Source organism: Chiloscyllium punctatum, chromosome 5 (genome assembly GCF_047496795.1).
Source record: "Chiloscyllium punctatum isolate Juve2018m chromosome 5, sChiPun1.3, whole genome shotgun sequence".
NCBI classification, from domain to species: domain Eukaryota; kingdom Metazoa; phylum Chordata; class Chondrichthyes; order Orectolobiformes; family Hemiscylliidae; genus Chiloscyllium; species Chiloscyllium punctatum.
In genome coordinates this window covers 81,142,382-81,168,158 of record NC_092743.1, presented here as the reverse complement: position 1 = coordinate 81,168,158, position 25,777 = coordinate 81,142,382, and positions in this window count along the sequence as shown.

Here is a 25,777-nt window from a genome sequence, read left to right as displayed (position 1 = left end):
TGAGAATAATTCAGAAATTGATTGGTTGGCCACTGACAAACATCACAATTTTGTCACATTTACCATAATAATTTTGGCCTTTCACTCATTCAGATATCTGTTTGCATTTCCTTGAAGGAGGCTAAGCTCCATGTTTTAAAGACTCTTAACCCCAGGTGAGCCTGCTTATATCGACTCATATAGGTTATTACCTTGCACCTTTTGTGTTATCCAATCAACCATATGCTATTTGGAGAGAACAACCTTGTGACCAACCATACTTTGCTTTGCTGATAAATGAGAACCAGTTCAGTAAATCACCTACTGAGTTATAACTCTTCATATCCTTCACAAAGCAGAAAGCAGTTAAATCACCATTTGACTGAATGACTTTCCAACAACACAGGCTTCGCATTTTTTTTTCATTTTGGCTGACCCAGCAATTTTGCTAACTACTTGTCATTTGCACAACTTGATTCCAATCTCTCTTTTGTTGGCAACTTGTCTGTGACACAGTCTTTCCTTTCATGCCAGAAATTAATATAGAATTTAAATAGTTAAATTATTGATCCCTTTTACACTCCACTGTTTGCCAATCTGAAAAAGATCCATTTATTGCAAGTCTGTATTTCTTGATCGTAAGCCAATCCTTTGTAAATGTTAATATATCGGCCTGAACAGCATGAGCTCTTATCTAGTGCAACACTGCTTTAATGACACCTTAGTGCCATTTGTAAATCCAAACACACTTCATTTTAAGGCTCCCTTTATCCATTCTGTTTGTGACAACCTCAAAGCTCTCTAAGAAATTTATCAAAAATGAAGCGGAGATGGCGTTCCTTACATCTGCTCTCCTTCTTCTTGTTCATCGTGAAAGTTACTGGTTTGGAAGGTGCTGTTGAAGGAGCTCTAGTGTGTTACTGTAGAGTACCATGAGATAGTTAAACTGCTACAAGGACTGAGAGAAGTGAATGCTTAGGGCGGTACCAATCAAGTGTGTGCTTTATCAGATTGTGGTTGTTAAGCTTCTTGGGAATATTGTTGAAGCTGCACTCTTTGGTCTGGTGAGGATTACTTCAGATTTCTAATTTGAGCCTTGCAGATGGTAGATGTGCATTGGGGAGTCGGTGGTGAGTCACTTGTCACAGAACACCAGGCGTTTGACCTGCTCATAGGCCACTTTAATAACACTATGGATCAGGTTAATTTTCTAATCATTTGTAAGCTCAACCATGTTGATGGTAGGGAACATATTTAGTATGATGGAACAGAATGTCAAAGGGATATGGATGTAGGTTTGCTCGCTGAGCTTGAAGGCTCATTTCCAGATGTTTCGTCATCCTACTAGGTAACACTTTCAGTGGGCCTCAACTGAAGCACTGCTGAAAATCCCTGCTTTCTATTTATATGTTTGGGTTTCTTTGGGTTAGTGGTGTCATTTCCTGTGGTGATGTGATTTCCTGTGGTGAAGTCACTTCCCGTTCCTTTTCTCAGGGGGTGGTAGATGGGATCTAACTCGATGTATTTGTTGATAAAGTTCCAGTTGGAATGCCATGCTTCTAGGAATTCAAGTGTTTGGCTTGTCCTAGGATGGATGTGTTGTCCCAGTCGAAGTGGTGTCCTTCTTCATCCATTGTAAGGATACTAGTGAGAGAGGGTCATGTCTTTTTGTGGTTAACTGGTGTTCGTGTATCCTGGTGGCTAGTTTTCTATCTGTTTGTCCAATGTAGTGTTTGCTACAGTCCTTGCATGGTATTTTGTAAATGACATTAGCTTTGCTTGCTGTCTGTATACGGTCTTTCAAGTTCATTAGCTGCTGTTTTAGTGTGTTGGTGGGTTTGTGGGCTACCATGATACCAAGGGGTCTGAGTAGTCTGGCAGTCATTTGAGATGTCTTTGATCTGGGGAGAGTGGCTAAACTTTCTGGACGTGTTTTAGCTACTTGTTTTGGTTTGTTGCTGAGAAATCGGTGGACTGTGTTCATTGGGTACCCATTCTTTTTGAATACACAATATAGGTGATTTTTCTCAGCTCTGCGTATTTCCTCTGTACTACAGTGTGTGTTAGCTTATTGAAGTAATGTTCTGATGCAGTTTCATTTGTGGGTGTTGGAGTGATTGCTTCTGTAGTTCAATATTTGGTCTGTATGTGTTGTTTTCCATTGGGGAAGTTCGCTCTCCTATGACATCTAGGAATGACATTTTGTTGTTGCTTTTCTCCTCTTTAGTGAATTTTATGCCTGTAGGGGTATTATTGATGGTCTTGAAGGTTTCCTCTAATTTCGTTTAGTGATGACAAAGGTATCATCCACGTAGCGGACCTAAAGTTTGGGTTGGATGGTTAGCAGAGCTATTTGTTCAAGTCTCTGCATTACTGCCTCTGCTAAGAACCCTGATATTGGAGATCCCATGAGTGTTCCGTAGGTTTGTCTGTAGGTTTTGTTGTTGAAGGTGAAGTGTGTGGTAAGGCATAGGTCCACTAGCTTGATGATACTGTCCTTGTTGTTAAAGTTAGTGGTGCTTGGTGTATGTATCTTTGGGTCTTCTAATAGTGTAGTCAGTGTTTCCTTGGCCAGGTTAATGTTGATTGATGTAAACAGGGTTGTTATATCAAGGGAGACAATTATTTCATCCTCTTTTATCTTAGTGTCTTTAATGGTCTTCAGGAATTCTTGGGTGGAGTGGATGGAGTGGCATGAGTCTTCTACAAAGTGTTTTAGTCCTTGGTATAGCTCCTTGGCCAGTCTGTAAGTTGGTGTGCCAGGTAGCGAGACTATGGGTCTGAGGTGGGCTCCTGGTTTGTGAATTTTGTGTAATCCGTAGAAGCGTGGTGTGTTGGATCCATTTGGTTTAATTTTTTGGAAGTCGGTCTTATTTATTTCTCCAGATTTCTGAAGTTTTTTGAGTAGGGCTATGAATCAGCTCTCTAGTTGTGGGGTCGGGTCTATCACCACTTGTTGAGAAGTGTTGGTATCTGTAGGTAGTGTGTTCGCTTTTTCAATGTAGTCTCTTCGATTTAGAATGACTGTCAAGTGTCCTTTGTCTGCAGGAAGGATAACAATGTTTTTATCTTTTTTTTAGTCTTTCCAGTGCTTTCCTTTCTTGAGTGTGTTGAGTGTGTTTCCTTCCTTTTTTCTGCTTAATGTTGGCACAACTACCTGTCTGATGGTTTGCTGGGTTTCTTCTGTGAGTTGGTTGTCTTTTAGTGCTGTTTCTAATGCTGCTAAGAAATCTTTCTTGTCCGCATCTTGGCAGTTGTAATTTAATCCTCTTACTAAGACAGCTTTTTCAGTGTCTGTTAAAGGTCGGTCAGATAAATTTTTTATCCATGCTTCTGTGTTGTCAGTGTTGTTACTTTGTGTAAGTTTGTCTAGTTTTTTTCTGCAAGTCTAGTTTTTTTCATTTTCTGTGTTTGTTGCTGTCTAATATCTATGGCTTGTGGTACTGTGTCTATCCATTCATGATCTGTTGCATGAGTGAGTAAAGATTTTTGGTGCAAAATTTCCCAGTTGTATTTACAGAGTCTGTTGTGGGCATCATTATTCATTTTTCTAAGCATTCTGCAGCCGTTTTGCTCTGCTATTCTTTTGGTTAGTGGGGTGTTAAGAGGAGGTTTGTATTAAAGCATTTGGATAGTACCTGTTTCTTAGGCATTTGTGCAGGAAGTATAGCTGTTCGTGGGTGGCACTCTGTCAGATGGCATTTGTTTCCCATTTTCGGGCCATTTTTAGTGTATGATTATGGTAGCCCACAAGCCCACCAACATACTAAAACAGCAGCTAATGAACTTGAAAGATGCTATACAGACAACACGCAAAATGAACATCATCTACAAAATACTTTGCAAAAACTGTAACAAACACTACATTGGACAAACAGACAGAAAACTAGCCACCAGGATACATGAACACCAATTAGCCACACAAAGACATGACCCTCTCTCACTAGTATCCTTACATTCGGATGAGGAAGGACACTACTTCGACTGGGACAACATATCCTTCCTAGAACAAGCCAACAAAGACATGCACGAGAATTTTTAGAAGCATAGCATTCCAAGCAGTACTCTATCAACAAACACATCGAGTTAGACCCCATCTACCACCCCTTGAGAAATGGAACCGGATGTGACTTCACCACCGGAAATCACATCACCACAGGAAATGTAACATGACATCATCAACCCAAAGAAACCCAAACATATAAATAGAAAGCAGGGATTTTCAGCAGTGCTTCGTCTGAGGCCCACTGAAGATGTTACCTAGTCAGGTGACAAACCTCTCGAAATGAGCCTTCCAGCTCAGTGAGCAAACCTACATCCAAAACCTCAACCTGAGCTACAAATCTTCTCAAAACCTGTCAAAGGGATGCGCTTGGGCTCTCTATTGGAGTTATCACTATGGAAACAAGCACATTATCCAGTAGTCTGTTTGTGTAGCTTGACATTTTGCTATTTATTGTTCTGTCTATTGGCTTTTGTTATGGATCAATATTCATCATTATTTACTACTGCTGTGTGGTTTCTATGTATTCAAAAATAGATTAAGGAGCAACCACAAAATGTTAATTTGGAGAGTTTATTATTTGGTTGTTAAGAGCCTGTTAATTGCTCCACAATTCCACATTTGCAATATTAGATTGGAAAGCAAATATTTTACTCTATTCATTAGTGAGCTTAATGAAGGGGAAGATTTCAAACTCTCTACCAAGCATTAATGATAATATAATATCATGATCAGGTATGTTATTTTTACCATTAGCGCAAGTTTATTTTTTTTCTGATAGCAAACTGACTCCTAACTCTTTAAATAAGACAGCAGAATCATAGAAATGTGGAGAAAACAGTGTAAAAACTAATAATATGAGCTCATGATAAAATGTAACCCATAGCAGACGCTGGAAATATAAAATGACAAAAGAAGATGTTCCAATAAAAGGTTATTTGTTGAAAACATTAACCGTTTCTCTCTCTGTAGATTTGCCTACTGCATGTTTCGAGTCCTAATTCAATGGCCTGCTATCCATGTTATCTGCATTCTTACTACTCCTATGTTGCTGTTGTTGTCCATTTTGGACTCACCAACCAGTTTATGTATTAAAAACACTTTGCCCAATTGCTGTTGTCTTTGAGGTGATCAAAGGGGCAGAATTCCAGTTGTCATTCAACTAAACCTTATTAACAAAATTTTCCTGATGGAAAACACCATGTCAGCATTTTCCAATATCCAGCTGCATCCATCTGAGAAAAGATATTACCTGTCATTATTCGCATGTTTGAGCTGGGTCATTGGAATCTCCTTTCCGATGTAGGCTGGCTCACTGACATGAATGTGGCAATCACAGGTCAGGGTGGATATTCTCCTCAGCTTTCTTAGATTGATGCATAGTTATTCGTCATGACACTTACTGCAATTCTTCTCTGAGAGGGTGGCTTTCAGGTGGGAGCTTTTATCCCCCTTATCCGAAAAATTCCCAAACCTCCTGTAGGTAATGGCCAATAGTGTTATGAGTAGGGTTCAAAGCATCTAATGGGGTCACACCAACTTCCTCCGCTGTTGCCATGGTGGAAAGATGTTAATTGCACATCCTCAGTCTCTGGCTGGAAGTCCAGGTGCCAGAAAGTCTGATCAATATTTCTCTAATACATAGCCCTTGAGATGGTTGTAACTGGTTTTCCCCCCAAGCTTCATGAGCTCTTTAATTTTGGTTTCCAGTGTTCTCTGTAGCTGATAGCTACTAGCCTGCTGTTTAATTTAGCTTGGCCAATTTCCTGCCAGGCTCTATTTCTCCACCTATGGATCAATTTAAAACCTCCAATTTTGAGTTCATGGTCACTTGAGCACACTGCTGCTCTATATTCACTCTAGTATCAAAGTAGTAGTTGTTTGTTGAAGAGGACAAGCAATGTCAGTTGATTAAGAATCTGAAGGTGTCTTCATATACCAAATTGGAGCTCTTCAAACGAGCAGGTCAATCAAAGACAGTGGAACCAGTTCAGACAGCTTATGTGTTTCTGCAAGGTTATAGTAGCAAAGAAATCCTGTGCTGTCCGTCATACAAGACTTTTGTATTTCTGGCACTTGTCCTGCTGCTTGGAATGCTTACTCCGTTACTGTCATAATCACAGTCATAGAATCAGAAAGGTCTACAGCACAGAAAGAAGGTCCTTTGACACTTCTTATCTGCACTGGTCACATGCAAGTATCTAACTATTCTAATCCCATTTTCCAGCATTTGACCTTATATACCTGGCACTGCATATGTATATCTAAATCCTGCTTAAATGATATGAAGGTTTCTGTCTCTACCACCCTTGTGTTCCTTGGTTGACAGGTCCCATTTTAAGACTCTCTTTTTTTCTCAGGTCCAGCCCAGCTGTGTTGCTTCTGCCCCCTTGGTAATTTGTCTCCTTGCTAATGGCTAGGTAAAGAAATATATGTGTAATGCAACTTTGCTAAAACTGTGGCTCTGTGGTGTTTGGCCGTGTTACAAAATCAAGCGTAGCAGTGCTATGATGGTAGGCATGGCACTATTGAAAATCTACAGTCTCAGCAGTCTTAATCATATTTTATTCATATCACTCAGTGAGCAAGGTTTTTTTTATGGAATTGACCTGCATCTTCCACAGTATCACAAACACTTTTTGACATCGCAGTCAGCTGTGAGTTGCGCTATTGACAACAATGCTTTTGGATTAGATGTCAGATTCAGGGTTAGTAGTAAGAGTAAGCTAGAGTCAGTGAATAGAGTTAAAAGTTAAATTGAACAATTGGGTTTGGGATGGGGTTCAGGAGTTCATTAGTGGTAAAGTTATGATTAATGATTGTGTTAAGGCTTAGATTTCAGGTTAAATTAGATTTAGGATTCAATTTAGGGTTAGAGTTAATGATGACGATTAAGTCTTGACTTTGACTAAAGTCAGTCAGAAATGTATTTTGTTTTATTCATCTTAATGTAGGCCAAAAGGCTCAATTAGATTAGATTACTTACAGTGTGGAAACAGGCCCTTCGGCCCAACAAGTATACACCGCCCCGCCGAAGCGTAACCCACCCATACCCCTACATCTACCCCTTAACTAACACTAGGTGCAATTTATCATGGCCAATTCACCTGACCTGCACATCTTTGGACTGTGGGAGGAAACCGGAGCACCCGGAGGAAACCCACGCAGACACGGGGAGAACGTGCAAACTCCACACAGTCAGTCGCCTGAGGCGGGAAATGAACCCGGGTCTCTGGCGCTGTGAGGTAGCAGTGCTAACCACTGTGCCACCGTGCCGCCCACAATTACCACCAGTGAAATGTGTCCTTTGACAAGAAGCTTTCAGAAGGGACTTCATCTTCAACCCAATAGGAGTCCAACCCACCACCAATGCTTTTGTTGAGCAATGGACAGCCCACCCTTCCTGAGTCACCCCCTTTTCCAAGATATAGTGTGAGGTCAGTGTGCTGGGATAGCAGCAACCAGAAGTTTCACATTCTCACACTTCCAATCTGCCTGGAGAACCTTTGTGGAATTTACAGCATTGTAACTGGGAATAGCTGAACAAGAATATGCATTGGAAAACTGGCAAATCTTCAAAAAAAGCAATAAGATGCAAATTCCAATCCAAATAGCACCCCAATGTTGAAAATTATGTCACAAAGACAAAATATAACTTAATCTTAATCTATAATCTGGTAACAATCTTGGGGAAAAGAATAAAATGCAAGAGAGAATTGAGAGAATTGTCCTCTGAATTGAGTGTTGATTTGGCTATTTCTGGTGGGTACGTTATCTAACTTTAACTAGCCGGCAGTATTGAGATTAGTGAAGAATTATGTAAATGTGGAAATGGTTCGGTTTATTTTCAGGAGCTGGCTGAGGGAGCAGAATGATGAACTGGGAATATTACTTGGCTTGTACTTAAAATTCCAGGTTGATTTGCTGCAGGCATGAGTTCAAATCCCAACACGGCAGCTGGTGCTTTTGAAAATTCAATTAACAACATTTAGAGTTTAAAAACTAGTTTCAGTTAGGCTGACTGTCTTAAAAGCCAAGGTGTGTCAGTATGCTTTACAAGAATTGCTCTTGATATCATAAATATGTCATAGAACGTACAAGCCTCAGAATCCATCTTGACCCATGCCACTTGAAGAATGACACTCTCATGGAAGCATACTATACTTTGTAACTAAATAGCTTAATGTTAGCCCAGGAAGTGAAGTCGCTGTGACTGTGATATTTGCATACACTGGTGAGTTGTAATTGATGCCTGTTGGATATTTTGATACCAAATTACCAACATTCCAGTTTCTTATATTTAGAAGGAATAACATAAGCAAGGTACCCTGCTGGAAGTAAAATGCATACGAATGAATCAATTATCGATTACCATCAAAAAATGCTGGTTTATTAATGCTCTTTTGAGTAGGACATCTTTTCCTGTATCATCTGCCCTCCAAGTGACTCTAGATTCAAAGTCATATGGTAGGCTTTTAAGTGTCCTCTGAAATTAGTTCAAAGACAATTAGGGGTCAGCAACAAATATGAACCTTGCTCAGATTGCATGAAATGATTTTTAAAAGTGGACAGGTCTCTGGGTATACTTTAATTTTTACATCTGATCCAGACCAAAGTGTAATAAGATTTTAAAGCTGAATATAGAGGATATTTTGTGCCCCAATATTATCTTCCTTGCTGTAGAAATATTTTTTAAAATTTATCTTCCTGTCAACTATGAATGGAGCAAAATCTTCTAGCAATTTCCCTCAGCATATTGCATTTTGAATTCAAATACCTAATTATAAAGGGAATGTACTCCATCCCACGACAAGAGAACATTTTGAATTATGTTTAATTAAATCTAATCAGATGTGTTTTTGACTATTAAATTTCAGTCTTTATGTTCACAGAAGCACAGATGGACACACTGATAGCAGCACAAAATAAAACATCTTGCTCCTTGAAGGTTGAGTGGTAAGTAATCTCAGTGTTGGAGACTTCCTTGCACATAATATTATTTAGATTCAAGGCTGATACAGGCAAGCAGTGACTTCAGCTTTATTTATTTTAAAAGTCATATCATGAATTGAATTGAATTGAATTGAATTGAATTTATTGTCACGTGAACCAAGGCACAGTGAAAAGCTTTGTCTTGTGAGCAATACAGGCAGGTCACAGAGTTAAGTAGCATAGATAGTAAGTAATAGATAAACAGCAGCAAAAACAAAACACAGGCACAGGCAAATGTTTAGAGTTTGTGAGTCCATTCAGTTTTCTAACAACAGTAGGGTAGAAACTGTTGTGAAACCGGCTGGTGCATGTGTTCAGGTTTCTGTATCTTCTTCCAGATGATAGAGGTTGTAGAAAAACATTGCCAGGGATATTTAAGAATGCTGGTGGCCTTTCCTTGACAGCAGGCCTGGTAGATGGATTCTACAGATGGGAGGTTGGCCTTTGTGATTGTCCGGGCTGAGTTCACCACTCTCTGTAACCGTCTCCAATCTTGAATGGTACAGTTGCCATACCAGGCAGTGATACATTCAATGGCGCACCTATAAAGGTTGGCAAGGGTATTTGCATCATGCCAAATTTCCTCATCTGACTGAGGAAGAAGAGACGTTATTCTGCCTTCGTAATCAATGTGTCCACATGAAGAGTCTAATAAAGCTTGTTGTGGATGACCACTCCCAAGAGTTTGACACTCTCCATTTGTTCCACCTCTGTGCTGTTAACGTATAGGGGTGCATGAGTAACATTCACTGAAAGTCAATAATGAGTTCCTTAGTTTTGCTGGCATTGAGATCTAGGTGCATCATTTTTCCAGGTAGTCCACTTCCCGTCTGTAGTCTGTTTTGTCACCATCTGAGATTCGACTGACTATAGCGGTGTCATCAGTGAACTTGTAAATGGCATTAGTCTGGTATTTGTGACACAATCATGGGTATACAATGAGTACAGTAGGGGGCTGAGGATGTTCCCCTGAGGGACTCTAGTGTTGAGTGTTAGTGATGATGAAATATTGTCCCCAATCTTTGGTAAATTGAAAGAAATGTGCAGCTGCTACGGTTGTCAATCTTTTGTCACTAAGTCAAAAATTAATCAGGGAGACATCAGCATCCTGAATCATTGAATTTATAAATTCAGAGGAGCCTGTAATCTGAATTCAAATCGCAATACAAATTTGAGATTTTAACCAATAAGGCAAGAGGAGACAATCTAGTCAATAACTCAGAAAGCTTTACTTAGGTTGTAAATGTTATCTATTTGGGTGTAGAGGTGCCAGTGTTGGACTAGGTTGGACAAAGTTAAAAATCACTCAACACCAGGTTATAGGTGTTTATTTGGAAGCACTCGCTTTCAGAGTCCTCCTCCTTCATCAGGTCGCTTTGGAAGAGGATCATAAGACACAGAGTTTATAGCAAAAGATTACAGTGCAGACACATTCTATTTTGCTCAAAAAGCATACAATTTGCAGACAGTCAATCCATGTAATATTTTATAAATTCCTACTTAGGAAATAGAACCAGCCTGACTCAAAATTGGGATGCAACAGACTCAAACCTTACATCATTAATGCATTGTCTTAGCAGAGGTGTAACTTTTTTTAATAAAACCTTAAGTTATCTCGAGAATGTGGCTAAAAGAAGTTCTGGGATTTACATATTAATGAACGGAAACCTGCAATCCATTCTAAAAGATGAAAGACTTAACAGCAATCTAGGTTTTTATTTCAATATATAATTTCAGTTGCATGACACTGTCATTTTTTGCTGTAAATTCTGTGTTTTATGATCCTTTTCCAAAGCTACCTACTAAAGGAGCAGTGCTTTGAAAGCTAGTGCTTCCAAATAAACCTCTAGTACTATAACCTAGCATTGTTGATTTTTAACTTTACTTATTAAAGCAGGACAGCAAATTTGTAGACTTACCGCAGTTCTTATCTTTCATTTCAGATTGGGACACAGATCAACACTGGGTTTCTGACTGTCTCTCTCCAATGCCTTCAGGGCTTTCCAGTCCTGATTGGAATCATGATTACTTCAAATTTCTTAGGTATGTTGATCACTGAAAGTTGTTGCTTCTTAACAATTTCCAAGTTACAAGCCCATGGCTTGATCAATTTCATCACTACGTTGTGGTTTGTTTGTTAATTGGGTTGAAGGGGTGTACAAGTCTATTATCTGGTTGTTTTTGTTTCTCCAGTTTCTTGTAATACAAGGAATAACAGAAGTGAGGTATCCATGATGTGAAGGTGCCAGTGTTGGACAAAGTTAAAAATCACACAACATCAGGTTTCAGTCTCACAAGTTTGTTTGGAACTGCTAGCTTCTGGGGAGCTGCTGCTTTGTCAGGTAGCTAGAGGTGCAGGATTATAAAACACAGAATTTATAGTAAAAGATCAAAGTGTCATACAACTGATGTGATGGATTGAACAAACCTGGATTGCTGTTAAGTCTTTAATCACTTAGAATAGCATTACAGGTTTCAATTAATAAGTGAGGTACCCTGCTGGAACTAAAATACATATGAATGAACCAATTATTGATCGCCATCAAAATAAGCTGGTTTATTAATATTCTTTTGGGAAGGACACCTTTACCTGTATCATCTGCCCTCCAAGCGACTCCAAATTAAAGGTAATATGGCAGGTTCTTAACTATCCTCTGAAATAAGTTCAAAGGCAATTATTGGAAGGCAACAAATGTGAACCATTGAAAGCTTATTATTTAGAGGTGAAAGATAGTGTCAAAACTATATGAAAATTAATGTAGAAGATCAGGACTTACTAATGTCAATACAAAGTTTGTACATCAGAATGGACACTGTTTTGTGAAAACAATGTTTATTCATATATTATTGTTTCTTCGTATGGTTTAATGAAGCTAACCTACTTCTTTACAAAAAGTGTTGCATTTTGCCTTCCTTCTGTCAGTGCAGAATCCTTGCATTCTCTTCTACATTCAAGTATGACACTACTGTGACAATAGGCAGAAAGTGAGTACTGCAGATGCCGGAGATTAGAGTCAAGATTAGAATGGTGCTGGAAACACACAGCAGGTCAGGCAGCATCCAAGGAGCAGGAAAATCGATGTTTTGGGCAGAAGCCCTCCGTCAGGAATGAATGACTGATTCATTCATTCCTGATGATGGACTTCTGCCCAAAACATCAATTTTCCTGCTCCTCGGATGTTGCCTGACCTGCTGTGCTTTTCCAGCACCACTCTAATCTTGACTACTATGACAATACCCATTTTCTTAGATGTCAGCTTAATTTTCAAAACTGGCAAAATGCTTGTGCACACCTTGAGTGGGAAATGTAGAGGGCACTCTCTTGATAAAGATATTTGCAAGACACTTAACCGTAGTATGCAGAGCAAGCAGATTACGAAGTCAATCCAAAGCACTGTTGTGTGAGAAAGATTCTTCTGCTTGGAGTTTTCTGGCTGATATGTATAATCTTTGGCATAAAATCATATATTTACCTCTCAGGCAATCAACCAAAATGTGGGTCATTGTCAAGTGCTTTTTGAGCAGGTTCTGCCTGCTTTGTTTGATCAGGACTGTTCTTTCAACACCAAACCTGTGGACCTTTTATTCAGCAATATAAAGACAGAATGTCATTTTGAAAAACTCATGGACAATCTCTTCTGAATGTGATTGTTTTGCTGGATGCTAGACCTGACATAGATACCTTAGTGTATGCGCAAGTTATTGGTTTATCATCGAAAGACAGGTTCCTATCCCATCCCGCTGTAACTGCTTAAAAGCAAAATGCTACAGATGCTGGAGAGCTGAAATAAATCCTGTGAAAGCAGCCCATCAACTCTGCTCTGCAATTCAATGAGTTCATGGCTGATCTGATAATCTTCAATCCAAATTCCTGCCTTATCCCTATATTCTTTGATTCCCAAAAAGATGAAAAATCTGTCTACCTTGGCCTTGAATATACTTAATAACCCAGCCTCGAAGATCTTCTGCGGTAAATAATTTCACAGGTTCACTATCCTCAGAGAGAAAAATTTTCCTTATCTCTGTCCTAAATGGGTAACCCCCGACTCTAAGATAGTGCCCTCTGCTCTGAGTCTCTACCAAAGGGAAACAACCTCTCTGCATCTATCTGTCAAGACCACTAAGGACCTTATATACTTCAATGAGTTCCCCTCTCATTATTCTAAACTGTAACTCTAACTCTAAAGTTCAAACCACTTAATCTCTCCTTACCTGAGATCATTTTAGCAAGATGTCTCTATTTAAGTATTCCTTTTCCTTTGAAATAAATTCCATTTACCTTCCCTATTACTTACATAACTTCTATGCTAGCTTTTTGTGGTTCAGGATTGTAAGACTTGAATCCAAAAAAAGTTCGAATTAAAAGCTGGCCTGAGGGTAGCTGTTCAAACACTGCGAATTATTGTAAAAGAAAATATGGTCATTATTGTCCTTTAGGGAAGAAAATCTGTCATCATTATCTGATCTGTCCGACATGTGACTTCAGACCTATGGCAATGTGATTGACTCTTAAATGTTTCGGGGTGATGAAGGATGAGCAATAAATGCTGATCTAGCCAAAGATATCCAAATCTCTTGAACCAATTAAAAAATGCACAAAAGCCTTTGAGCTGTAGCCTTTTATAGACTTTCTCTATTTAAATAATGCTCAGCTCTTCCACATTTCCTGCAGAAGAAAATAACCCCACATCTTCCCAAGCTACAGTCCATTTGTGAAGTTTTTGCCCATAAAGTTAACCTGTGTATATGCCAATGTCCTTATATAGGCTCGTGCCACCTCACTAGCTGCCTTTCCATCCATTTTTGTGTTATCCACAAAACTGGTAATAGAACATTCCACATTTGTATGTGGCTTTGATAAAAATCAGTTTTTTAATGACACATTTGGATTCTTTATTGTTCACATTAATGGTTGTCTATTCTTTTGCCAAAGGTAGCCGTTTCTCTACAACTATTCTATCCAGACCTCTTACTGATTTTGAATACCTCTATCAGATCTTCTGTTAACAGTTCTTCTTGAAGGAGAACAACCCCAGCGTATCCAATCTATTCCCAATTCTAAAGTCACTTATCCATGCAATTATTTTTATAAATCCTTTCTGCATCCTCTCCAAAGTCTTCACTAGAGTCTGGTGTCCAGAATTAGACATAATATTCCAATTCAAGATCGAAGCTTTATAAAAGCTATTCATATGTAGTTGCTTTCTCATGATATTTTACTTCTGTCAGATGCACTGATTCAGGCTCCAAAATGTCTCCCTCCTCTGACCCCTGAGCAGCATATTGATGCTATGTGGTCAGCTTTCTCTCTATGGAAAGCTGTGTAATGGACATTAAAGAAGATGGTGATAAGAGTCAATAAAGACTAAAAGCAATGAGATGATAGCTGATACATTGGCTACAAGGTTCATAGCGACTATTTCCATGCAACTCCTGAATCTGGTGATGTTAGGCTAGTTTAATTCTTTATACAGTGGACTCCTGTCTCTATTTTGCAGTAGCCCTGTGGCTTTGGTACTCAGATCTACATCAATGACCAACTGATTAAAATAAACAGTGTAACAGGATGATGTACTTCACCATCCATACGCAGTACAATACACATTCCCCTTTTCATTTCCCTTTTGATTAATGTACGATTAAAAAAAAGTTGAAGTCCTCTTTCCCTGATCACTTGCTGCTTTTCATTTGTTTAACATAAGACCATATGATGTTAACAGTAGAAGGAGGCCTTCCAGCCCATCAGGTGTGGTCCACCATTCAATGCGATCATGACTAATCCTTGACTCACTTTCCTGCTTTTCCCTCATAATACTTGATTTTCTTACTGATTAAAAAATTGTCTTATCAGCTTTAAATACATGTAATGGCCATGGTAAAGATTCCACAGATGTACTATCCTCTGCAAGAAGAAACTCATCCTCAATCTTAAATGTGCAACCTTGTATTCTGAGGTTATGCCCTCTCATCACGGATTCTCCCAAAATGGGAACAACTTTTCCACATCTACCCTATCAAGCCCTGAAGAATCTTGTATGTTTCAATAAGATCACTTCTCAATCTTCTATACTCCAAAAAGTACAGGCCCCAACTACTCAAAGTTTCATGTTGAAAGGAGGAACAAGAATTCAGAGTACTGGGCTTATGGTAACATTCTTGGTAGTGTAGATGAGCAGAGGCATCTCGGTGTCCAGGTACATAGATCCTTGAAAGCTGCCACCCAGGTTGATAAGGTTGTTAACAAGACATACAGTGTGTTAGCTTTTATTAGTAGAGGGATTGAGTTTTGAAACCATAAGATCATGCTGCAGCTATACAAAACTCTGGTGCGGCCACACTTGGAGTATTGCATACGGTTTTGGTCACCGCACTATAGGAAGCATGTGGAAGCTTTGGAGAGGGTTCAGAGAACACTTAACAGGATGTTGCCTAGTATGGAGAGAAGATCTTACAAAGAAAGGCTGAGGGACTTGAAGCTGTTTTTGTTGGAGAGAAGGAAGTTGAGAAGTGACTTAATTGAGGACATGTAAGATAATCAAAGGGTAAGATAGGGTGGACAGTGAGAGCTTTTTTCCTTGGATGGTGATGGCTAGCACGAGGGGGGCATAGCTTTAAAATGAGAGATGATAGATATAGAACAGATGTCAGTTTCTTTACTCAGAGAGTAGTAGGGACATGGAACGCATTGCCTGCAACAGTAGTAGACTCGGAGAAAGTGAGGACTGCAGATGCTGGAGATCAGAGCTTAAAAATGTATTGCACTTTTCCAGCAACACATTTTTAAATAGTAGTAGACTCGCCAACTTTAAGGACAGTTTAATGGTCATTGATAGACATACGGGCGAAAATGGGATAGTGTAGATTAGATGGGCTTCTGATTGGTTTCACAGGCCAGCGTAACATCAAGGGCCAAAGGGCCTGTACTGCACTGTAATATTCTATATTGTATGTTCTATGTTCTATAACCTCGAGACAGTGCAGTCCATATTCCAGCTTCCTTTTCTTATGGGTCATCGATGCTACTATGCACACAGCCTTCCATGCACCCACAAGATATATTTCCCTCAATCACTCTTTACTGCTGGTCATATTAATGGTTGGTGTTGAATAATCAATCACTCATCGGGATTGACGGACTTTGTGGGTTAGTTGATTTGAAACAGCGAAACTTGTTGAATAAAACAGAATGTATAGCAAAGTGACTGATATCTGTGTATGCAGACCCACAGCAGGCTAACTGGTGGAGTTACAACATTGTACATACAGAGTACATGGAATCCTTAAAGGTAAACTCTCTTAAAGGCAAGATACACATATGACACAGTCAGGAGGCAATGCTGTCTGACCTGCTGTGCTCGTCCAGTTTCATACCTATTGATTCTGGCTTCCAGTATCTGCAGTTTTTACTGTCTCTGGGAGGCATACCATCGAGGTGCTTCATTGATATTATCTTGCCAAACCTAAGAAGTCTGTTGAGATCTTCCTGGTGCTGGGTCCAGGTTTCCATCAGTCTGCTGTTGCTTCTGCAGTCAATCCCACAAGCCCACCTCCAATTATGGTTTCCTGGTCACCTTTTCCAGTTTTCTGATGCTACTGGCATTTAGTCAGCATGTCCATAACCAGTTCCAGTGAAGGAGTTAATTTGGCTTTATAAGTCATGTTGGTGGGTAGTGGATGAAGGAAGACTTTTCTAGCTATGTAATTCCCTGTGTTGTAAGTGCTTGTGCTTACTCTTTACATCAGTCCCATTGTTTCCTGTGTCCTGTCTCCTTGGTTTGTCTGCTGCCATTAATTGGACAATAAATATGACTGCAGGCCAATTATTTACTTATCATGCATTTTGCTGATGTTCTGTGGGGTTGGATTGGGAAGGTAGGTGGAGTTGAAATCCTGCCTGTAATTGATATATGTTTGCTGTTCATAAGGGTTATGTAGACTGTCCGACAGTTGCATCATTTATCCTTCCTCTTTTTTTGACAATGATGTCACATGTAGAATTTTCCAGTCTTCTGGTACCATCCCAATTCATATGGAGAACTGAAATGGAAGGCTATAGGCAGAAATTTGTCACATTCTGGTCTCACATCCTTCATATTTTCAGATGCATTCTACCAACTTCATGTGCAGTTCTAATGCATCACGTTTATAAAACTTGAACCCACCCAGTACCTCAGCTATCTATTCCTTTAATATTCACAAACTCTCTTTTCTTGCCATTGCTTTTCTCACTGCTGTCTGAACTTTCCATACTCTCGCACATGGCATGTGATGTAGGAGCAGTATAAGAACATTCAACCCCTCGTGTCTGTTCTGCTTTTCAATGCAATCATGGCTGATCTAAATATAACTACAACTCCACATTCCCGTCTACATACAATAGCATTTTTTTCTCTTTGCTTATCAAACATCTATTCACTTCTGCTGTAAAAGTATTCAAAGATTCTGCTTCCATAATCTTTTTAGGAAATTAGTTCCAAAGACTGTGAGAAAAAAAGTTGCCTCCTCTCTGTCTTCATCCCAATTCTCACTTCTACTCTCAACCTGACATCTGTTGTGATTTTTTTTTCTGCTCCATCTTGTCCTCTATCTCTTTCATCATACAGGGAGTCTGGTTTGCCCCTCATGGGAATGTGCCTTGACTGTACCCAAACTACCTCATTTTTAAAGGTAGTCCATTGTTCAATAATGTTGGCCAACCAAATATTCACTCAATTTTAGCCAGGACAGGTCTCTTCTTTTACCCTGGGTTGCTCTTTGTGTTTTTCCATAGACAATGTGTGATATTATTCACTATTCCCTAAATATTCCTAAACTTGATTCAATTCATTAGTCCCATTCCTCATTTGGTCAGAAACTTATTGATCAAGAAAAGTCTTCTGAGCATACTTCAGAAATTATTTTCTCTCTCTGCTGTTGACACCACTAGTATCGCAGGATAATTAAAAACCCTCACTTTTTAGTTCTTGCACTTCTCTGTAACCTTTCTGCAGATTTGCTTCTCTATATCTTTCCTATTAATTGGCAATTGAAAACATCCAATAACGTGATAATGCCTCTCTTGTTTCTTAACTTGAAACAAGTAACTTTTGCCCTTTATAAAGTGAAAGGTTGATAAATGTACCTTGACTAAGCTTGACCAGTTTGCAGTATCCCTTATTTAACACAGTATCATTGCACTTTGAGATAGACAAAGGGAATGAGAATCAGTGAAAGATCCAACATACCTTTGTTGAACACTATATCAAGGAAAAACAATATTTATCCAATTCTAATTTGTATTTTAATTAAACTCTGTCAACTTATATCAATCCCTTTATGGTATCCTTCAATAAACTGGCTTAAATCTCTAAGTAAACAGTTTCAAATCTACATTAGCTGACTACATCTGACACGGGCTTCCAAAGGTTCAGTACACTCTATCCATGGGCCTCCACAGTGTAGCTGAACTGTTTGTCTGAAAAGACAGGTAATACCTGTTCAATAAGGCTGGGACAGGTTGTTCCTTGATCTCTGAAGATTGGTTAATTTGAATCCACAGTACTACTTGGGGCTTCTCTTGTCATCTAGAGCAGGTCCTGGCCTTCAGGACCCCTTCTGGGTCTGGTCAGTCTGAGGATGCTCGGCATGAGGTACAAGAAGCTGGAGATGCTGTGTAGCCCGGCTGCCAATTGAGGGTGCTCCTCATGCATTTGCAACTTCTTTCATATTTTCTCTTGATCTTCTCCTCTCGACAGAAAACAGTCCCAACTTCTCCAAACTTTTCTCATGGCTGAGGGTTCTCATTCCCTGGAACTATTCTTAAAAAATATTTTGCATTCTCTTTAATACATTAACATTCTTCCTAAAGTGCTAGAACTGTACACAATACTCCAGATGAAGTCTAACGTATGATCATCGTATGATCATCAGAACCTGTTTACTTTTGTCTTCTCTACCCCAACGAATGTAACCAAAAATAATGTTTTCTTTATTAAGAGCTCTCCCTATCTGTCTTGTCATCATTAATAACTTATGGGCATAAGCATACAAATTTCTTTGGTTCTGCACACCATTTAGAGTGGAATTTATTATTGTCTCTCCATACTCTTTCTCCTAAAGTGCATCACCTCACATTTCCCCATATTGAACTTCATCTGCCACCTTCCTGCCCACCACCAACTTATTAATGGATCTTTGAAGGTCTGCACTTTCCTATTCACACTACAATACTTCTAAGTTTTATGTCACCTGCAAGTTTTGAAATTGTCATACGAAAATCTTGATCATTGTGCTTCAGGGTCCTAATAACTGACCTCTGCGGAACGCCACTACAAACCTTTCCCCAGTCTGAAAACATCCATTAACCATTCAATCCTTTTTCCTTGCAATCCATTAATTTTGTATCCAAATTGTTGCTGACCCCTTCATTCCATACCTACAACTTTCCTCACAAATCTGTTGTGTGATTCTGTATGGAGCAACTTTTATAAGTCCAAGTAAACAACATCAGTGGCCTTACACTCTCTGTTCCTTCTTCAAGAAAACTCTGGCAGGTTTGGCAGACATGACTTTCCCTTAACAAACTCATGCAGACTCATCTGAATCAATCCACATTTTTCTATGTGGCTATTAATTTTAACTCAAGTACATTGTTTCTATTCTCCTTAACACAGAATGTAGGCTTTCTGACTAGTGTTCCAGTGCATCAAGCTTTTTGGTGTAGGCACCCATTAGGCTTTATTCTATGGTCCGTCCTATCAAAGCTTTCAACTGAGTTCTTAGAAGTAAGGATTAGTGGGAACTCACGCTCCAGCAAGCTGATACCTGTCTCCTCCTTTCCTGCTTTCTGTACAATTGCCTTATCAGCTGCAGATTCCACCTCTATCTTGGTGACTACAATGCTTATGGCATCTGAATATGAGCTGGAAACTGTAAGATCAATTTGAAAGACAAAAGAAATAAAGAATGAGCTGCAGTAAAGGGGGAGGAGGGGGCAAGGAATACGTGCAGCTTCTAAAGCAGAAAAGGTAGAAGGAAGAGAGAATTGTAGATGAGGCAGGGAAGATTATGTGGTTATCCTCAATGCTAATCCAGCCAGTCACACCAGTGGACATGATTTCAGCAATGTCTCATCCCAAGACAATGGCACCATCTCTTCTGTTGGGGTGAAAACTTGGAGGATACTTGTCCTTTTCCAAGTTAAAAATCACACAACACCAGTTATAGTCCAGCAAGTTTAATTGGAAGCACTAGCTTTCAGAGCACTGCTCCTTCATCCGTTGGTTGTGGAGTACACAATTGTAAGACACAGAATTTATTGCAAAAGTTTACAGTGTGATGTAACTGAAATTATACATTGCAAAGTACCTTGATTGTTTGTTAAGTCTTTCAAGGAGTGGCATGGTGGCACAGTGGTTAACACTGCTGCCTTACAGCGCCAGAGACCTGGGTTCATTTCCCGCCTCAGGCGACTGACTGTGTGGAGTCTGCACATTCTCCCCGTGTCTGCGTGGGTTTCCTCCCACAGTCCAAAGATGTGGAGATCAGGTGAATTGGCCATGCTAAATTGCCCGTAGTGTTAGGTTAGGGGTATGGGTGGGTTGCACTTCGGTGGGGCGGTGTGGACTTGTTGGGCCGAAGGGCCTGTTTCCACACTGTAAGTAATCTAATCTATTGGGCTATAACCTGGTGTTGTGTGATTTTTAACTTTGTACACCCCAGTCCAACACCGGCATCTCCAAATCATGTCCTTTTCTAGTTCTTCTCTGCTGTCTCCTATTGTGCACCATCTTCCACAGCCTTTCAATGAGTTCTACACATTATGTTTATGTGATGTTGCTGAATGAATGTGTGCTACCTGCGAGTTGAATGTGTGAGGCTTGCAAAGATGCTAATTCTGTGAGATTGAGTTAAAATGTTTGAATATTAGTGCTGAGCTCCAGGTAATACAGATTATTGAAGGATAAGAACCCAGCCCTTTAGCTCTTGTGTATCAGCACTAGCTCTCAGCCTGGATAAATCGGAGGATTGGCAGTAGGAGGGGCATTTTGTTGTAAGACCACCCAACAAATCCAAAAGTAATGTTTGATGTAAAGGTGATGACCATGCAACAAAGGAAAAAGGAGAGAGGAGGAAGGACGGACAGAAGGTGAGGGAGGAAGGTAGGAAAGTGACAGAGGACGGGGTTAGTGGTCACCTATAGACATCCTAGTTTGGTTTAGGTTATAAAGTAACGCAGTTTAGTGTGAATATACTATGTATTTAACACTGAGGGTAGATAGCCACATCTTCATAGGAGATGTATAAGCTCACAAAATGATGGATGTGACTTTTGTCATTAATTGGGGTAGCACTATTTTCGGGTGTTCATTGGTGGATCAAGGAGAAATCATTAAGGGTATTGATTCCACAATATTTGATAAACTTCTACCTAGTTCACTGACAAAGTACTGATTTCCTCAGATAATCACAAATAAGCCTTGTCTGTAAATTTAAAAGTTCCCATGTGAACCAACAAAAAGATTAAATTCTGAACTTTCATCCATCTCCTGTCTAGTTAAATATGGGAGAATATATTATTTTGTGAACAGCGGAACTTCATTGAATTGACTGAAAAATGTCGTACTTGAAAGGCAAGTCAACAATCAATGGCATTGCAAAAGTTTAATTAAAATACTAAAGAAGAGACCTAAAAATGGCTGTATAATTCAAACAATAACCCACTTTCCCCCTCACCCTCAGTATCTTCACCCCCATGACAGCATTGGTTAACTGTCAGGACTTAAAAAGGTACAGCTTTATGAAGAATGGTCTTGCAAACATTTTTTTGTTGCAACCAAACAGTGAGACTTTATTAACAAATGAATGCATAGTTGTTACTGAGACACTGCCTACAGTGAAGATGCCAAGACTTCAATCCAACACAAGGAATTGGGTAGCTAGTGTTGAACTAATGCATTTCCCATTTGACAGTGTCAACATGACCAAGTGGGTCTGTAGCAAAGTGACCTGACTCCAAGACTCTTCTACGATAATTTTGTTGGATGACTATACCAAGCACTTCCCAAAATATTTTGGAGGGAAGGTTGGAAACTCCCAGTACACAGTAAGAATTAGAGTTGAGTTTATACATCAAATACAATAATGTGGACTGCTCATGCTCACCAAGGCTCTCTGCATGGTGAAATATAGAACATAGAACATAGAAAAATACAGCACAGAACAGGCCCTTTGGCCCTCGATGTTGCGCTGACCTGTGAACTATTCTCAGCTCTTCTCCCTACACTATCCCATCATCATCCATGTGCTTATCCAAGGATTGTTTAAATCTCCCTAATGTGGCTGAGTTGACTACATTGGCAGCTAGGGCATTCCATGCCCTTACCACTCTCTGAATAAAGAACCTGCTTCTGACATCTGTCTTAAATCTATCACCCCTCAATTTGTAGTTATGCCCCTTCGTACAAGCTGACGTTAACATCCTAGGAAAAAGACTTTCACTGTCTATCCGATCTAAATCTCTGATCATCTTGTATGTCTCTATCAACTCCCCTTTTAGCCTTCTTCTTTCCAATGAGAACAGACCTAAGTCTCTCAGCCTTTCCTCATAAGACCTTCCCTCCAGACCAGGCAACATCCTGGTAAATCTCCTCTGCACCTTTTCCAATGCTTCCACATCCTTTCTGAAATATGGCAACCAGAACTGTGCACAATATTCCAAGTATGGCAGGATTAGCGTTTTGTATAGTTGAAGCATAATATTGCGGCTCCGGAACTCAATCCTTCTACCATTGAAACCTAACACACCATATGACTTCTTAACAGCATTATCAACTTGGGTGGCAACTTTCAAGGATCTATGTACATGGACTTCAAGATCCCTCTGCACATCCACACTACCAAGAATCTTTCCATTGACCCAGTACTCTGTTATTCTTCCCAAAGTGCATCACCTCACATTTAGTTGCATTGAACTCCATTTGCCACCTCTCAGTCCAATCCTGCAGTTTATCCAAGTCCCCCTCCAACCTGTAATATTCTTCCAAACTGTCCACTACTCCACTGACTTTAGTGTCATCTGCAAATTTACTAATCCATCCACCTATGCCTGCGTCTAAGTCATTTATAAAAATGACAAACAGCAGTGGTCCCAAAACAGATCCTTGTGGCACACCACTAGTAACTGAACTCCAGACTGAATATTTTCCATCAACCACCACTCGCTGCCTTCTTTCAGAAAGCCAGTTTCTAATCCAAACTGCTAAATCACCCCAACCCCTTGCCTCTGCATTTTCTCCAACAGCCTGCCATGTGAAACCTTATCAAAGGCTTTACTGAAGTCCATGTATACCACATCAACTGCCCTACCCTCATCAAATGCTTGGTCACCTTCTCAAAAAACTCAATGAAGTTTGTGAGACACAACCTGTCCTTGACGAACCATGTTGGCTATCTGAAATCAAATTGTTGCTTGCGAGATGATTATAAATCTTATCTCTTATAATCTTTCCAAAACTTTTCCTACAACAGATGTAAGGCTCACTGGTCTATAATTACCTGGGTCATTTCTACTGCCCTTCTTGAACAAGGGCACAACATTTGCAATCCTCCAGTCTCTGGTACTAGACAATGATGAGTCAAATATCAAAGCCAAAAGCTCTGCTATCTCCTCCCTCGCTTCCCAGAGAATCCTCGGATAAATCTTCGGCCCAGGGGACTTGTCTACTTTCACTCCTTCTAGAACTGATAACACCTGTTCATAACTAACCTCGATCCCTTCTAGTCTAGTATCTTGTATCTCATTCTTCTCCGCTACAATATTCTCCTTTTCTTGAGTGAAAACCGATGAGAAATGTTCGTTTAGCACCTCTCCAATCTCCACAGGGTCCACACTCAACTTCCCACTTCTGTCTTTGACTGGCCCTATTACTACTCTAGTCATCCTTTTATTCCTCATATACCTATAGAAAGCTTTGGGGTTGTCCTTTATTCTATTTGCTAAAGATTGCTCGTGTCCTCTCTTTGCTCTTCTTAACTCTCTCTTTAAATCCTTCCTAGCTGATCTGTAACTCTCCATCTCCAAATCTGAACCATCTTGCTTAACAAGAGATGCAGTTTCTGTAGTAAACCATGGTTCCCTTACCTTATCACTTCCTCCCTGCCTGACAGGGACATACCTTTCAAGGGCAAGCATTATCTGTTCCTTAAACCAGCTCCACATTTCCATTGTTTGCATCCCTTGCATTTTGCTACCCCATTCCATGCACGTTAATTCTTGCTGAATCGCATTATAATTGCCCTTGCCCCATCAATAACTCTTGACCTGTGGCTTGTACTTATCCCTTTCCATCGCTAAACTAAAAGTAACTGCCAAATTTGATCCAACTTATTTTTATTTGGAAATCAGAAAGGTGATGAAGATGAAGCACTTCATATAGGGCACTTGAACTTTAGCAAGGCTTTTGATAAACTTAGCAGACTAGTCAAGAACGTAAGAGTCCATGGGATCAAAGAGAAACTGACATGTTACATTCAAAATTTGCTGAGAAACAGGAAGCAGAGTTTGATGGTAGAGTGGTGATTTTGTGGCTAGAAGTCTGCCTCCTCTGGGGTTCCAAGGGCTCAGGGCTGGTTCCCTTGCTGTTTGTGAAGTACACTAATCTTTGGGATTTAAATGATCAAGATACGATCAAGAGGTTTGGGATATGATCAAGAGGTTCATGGGTGGCATGAAAATCAGTAAAGTGGTAAATAGTGAGGAAGATATTAAAGGACTGGTCAGGTGGACAAAGCAGTGACAAATGGAATTCAACTCAGAAAAGTGTGTGGTAATCCACCAAAGGAGGCATGACAGGATGAATCTTTGTAGAATCTTTGTAGGAAGCAAGGTGTTGTCAAGGTAACTGTGGGGGCTGGTGGGTTTATAGAGTCATGGAATCATAGAGTCATAGAGATGTACAGCATGGAAACAGATCCTTTCGTCCATCTATGCCAACCAGATATCCCAATCCAATCTAGTCCCACCTGCCAGCACCTGGCCCATATCTCTCCAAACCCTTCCTATTCATATACCCATCCAAATGCCTTTGAAATGTTGCAATTGTACTAGCCTCTACTACTTCCTCCGGCAGCTCATTCCATACATGTACCACCCTCTACGTGAAAACGTTGCCCCTTAGGTGTCTTTTATATCTTTCCCCTCTCACCCTAAACCTATGCCCTCTAGTTCTGGACTCCCCGATCCCCGGGAAAAGACTTTGTCCATTTATCCTATCCATGCCCCTCATAATTTTGTAAACTTCTATAAGGTCACTCCTCAGCCTCCGACGCTCCAGGGAAAACAGCCCCAGCCTGTTCAGCCTCTCCCTATAGCTCAAATCCTTCTACCTTTGAGCCAGTTCTGTATCCAAAAGGCTAGGTCTCCATATATTCCATGAGATCTAATCTTGCTAACTAGTCTCCCATGGGGAACCTTGTCGAACGCCTTACTGAAGTCCATATAGATCACATCTACTTCTCTGCCCTCATAAATCCTCTTTGTTACTTCTTCAAAAAACTCAATCAAGTTTGTGAGACATGATTTCCCACTAGCAAAGCCATGTTGGCTCTCCCTAATAAGTCCTTGCCTTTCCAAATACTTGTACATCCTGTCCCTAAGGATTCCCTCCAACAACTTGTCCACCACTGACGTCAGGTTCACTGGTTTATAATTCCCTGGCTTTTCCTTGACACCCTTCATAAATTTGGCACCACTTTGGCCAATCGCCAGTCTTCCGGCACCTCACCTGTGATTATCGATGAGACAAATATCTCAGCAAAAGGCCC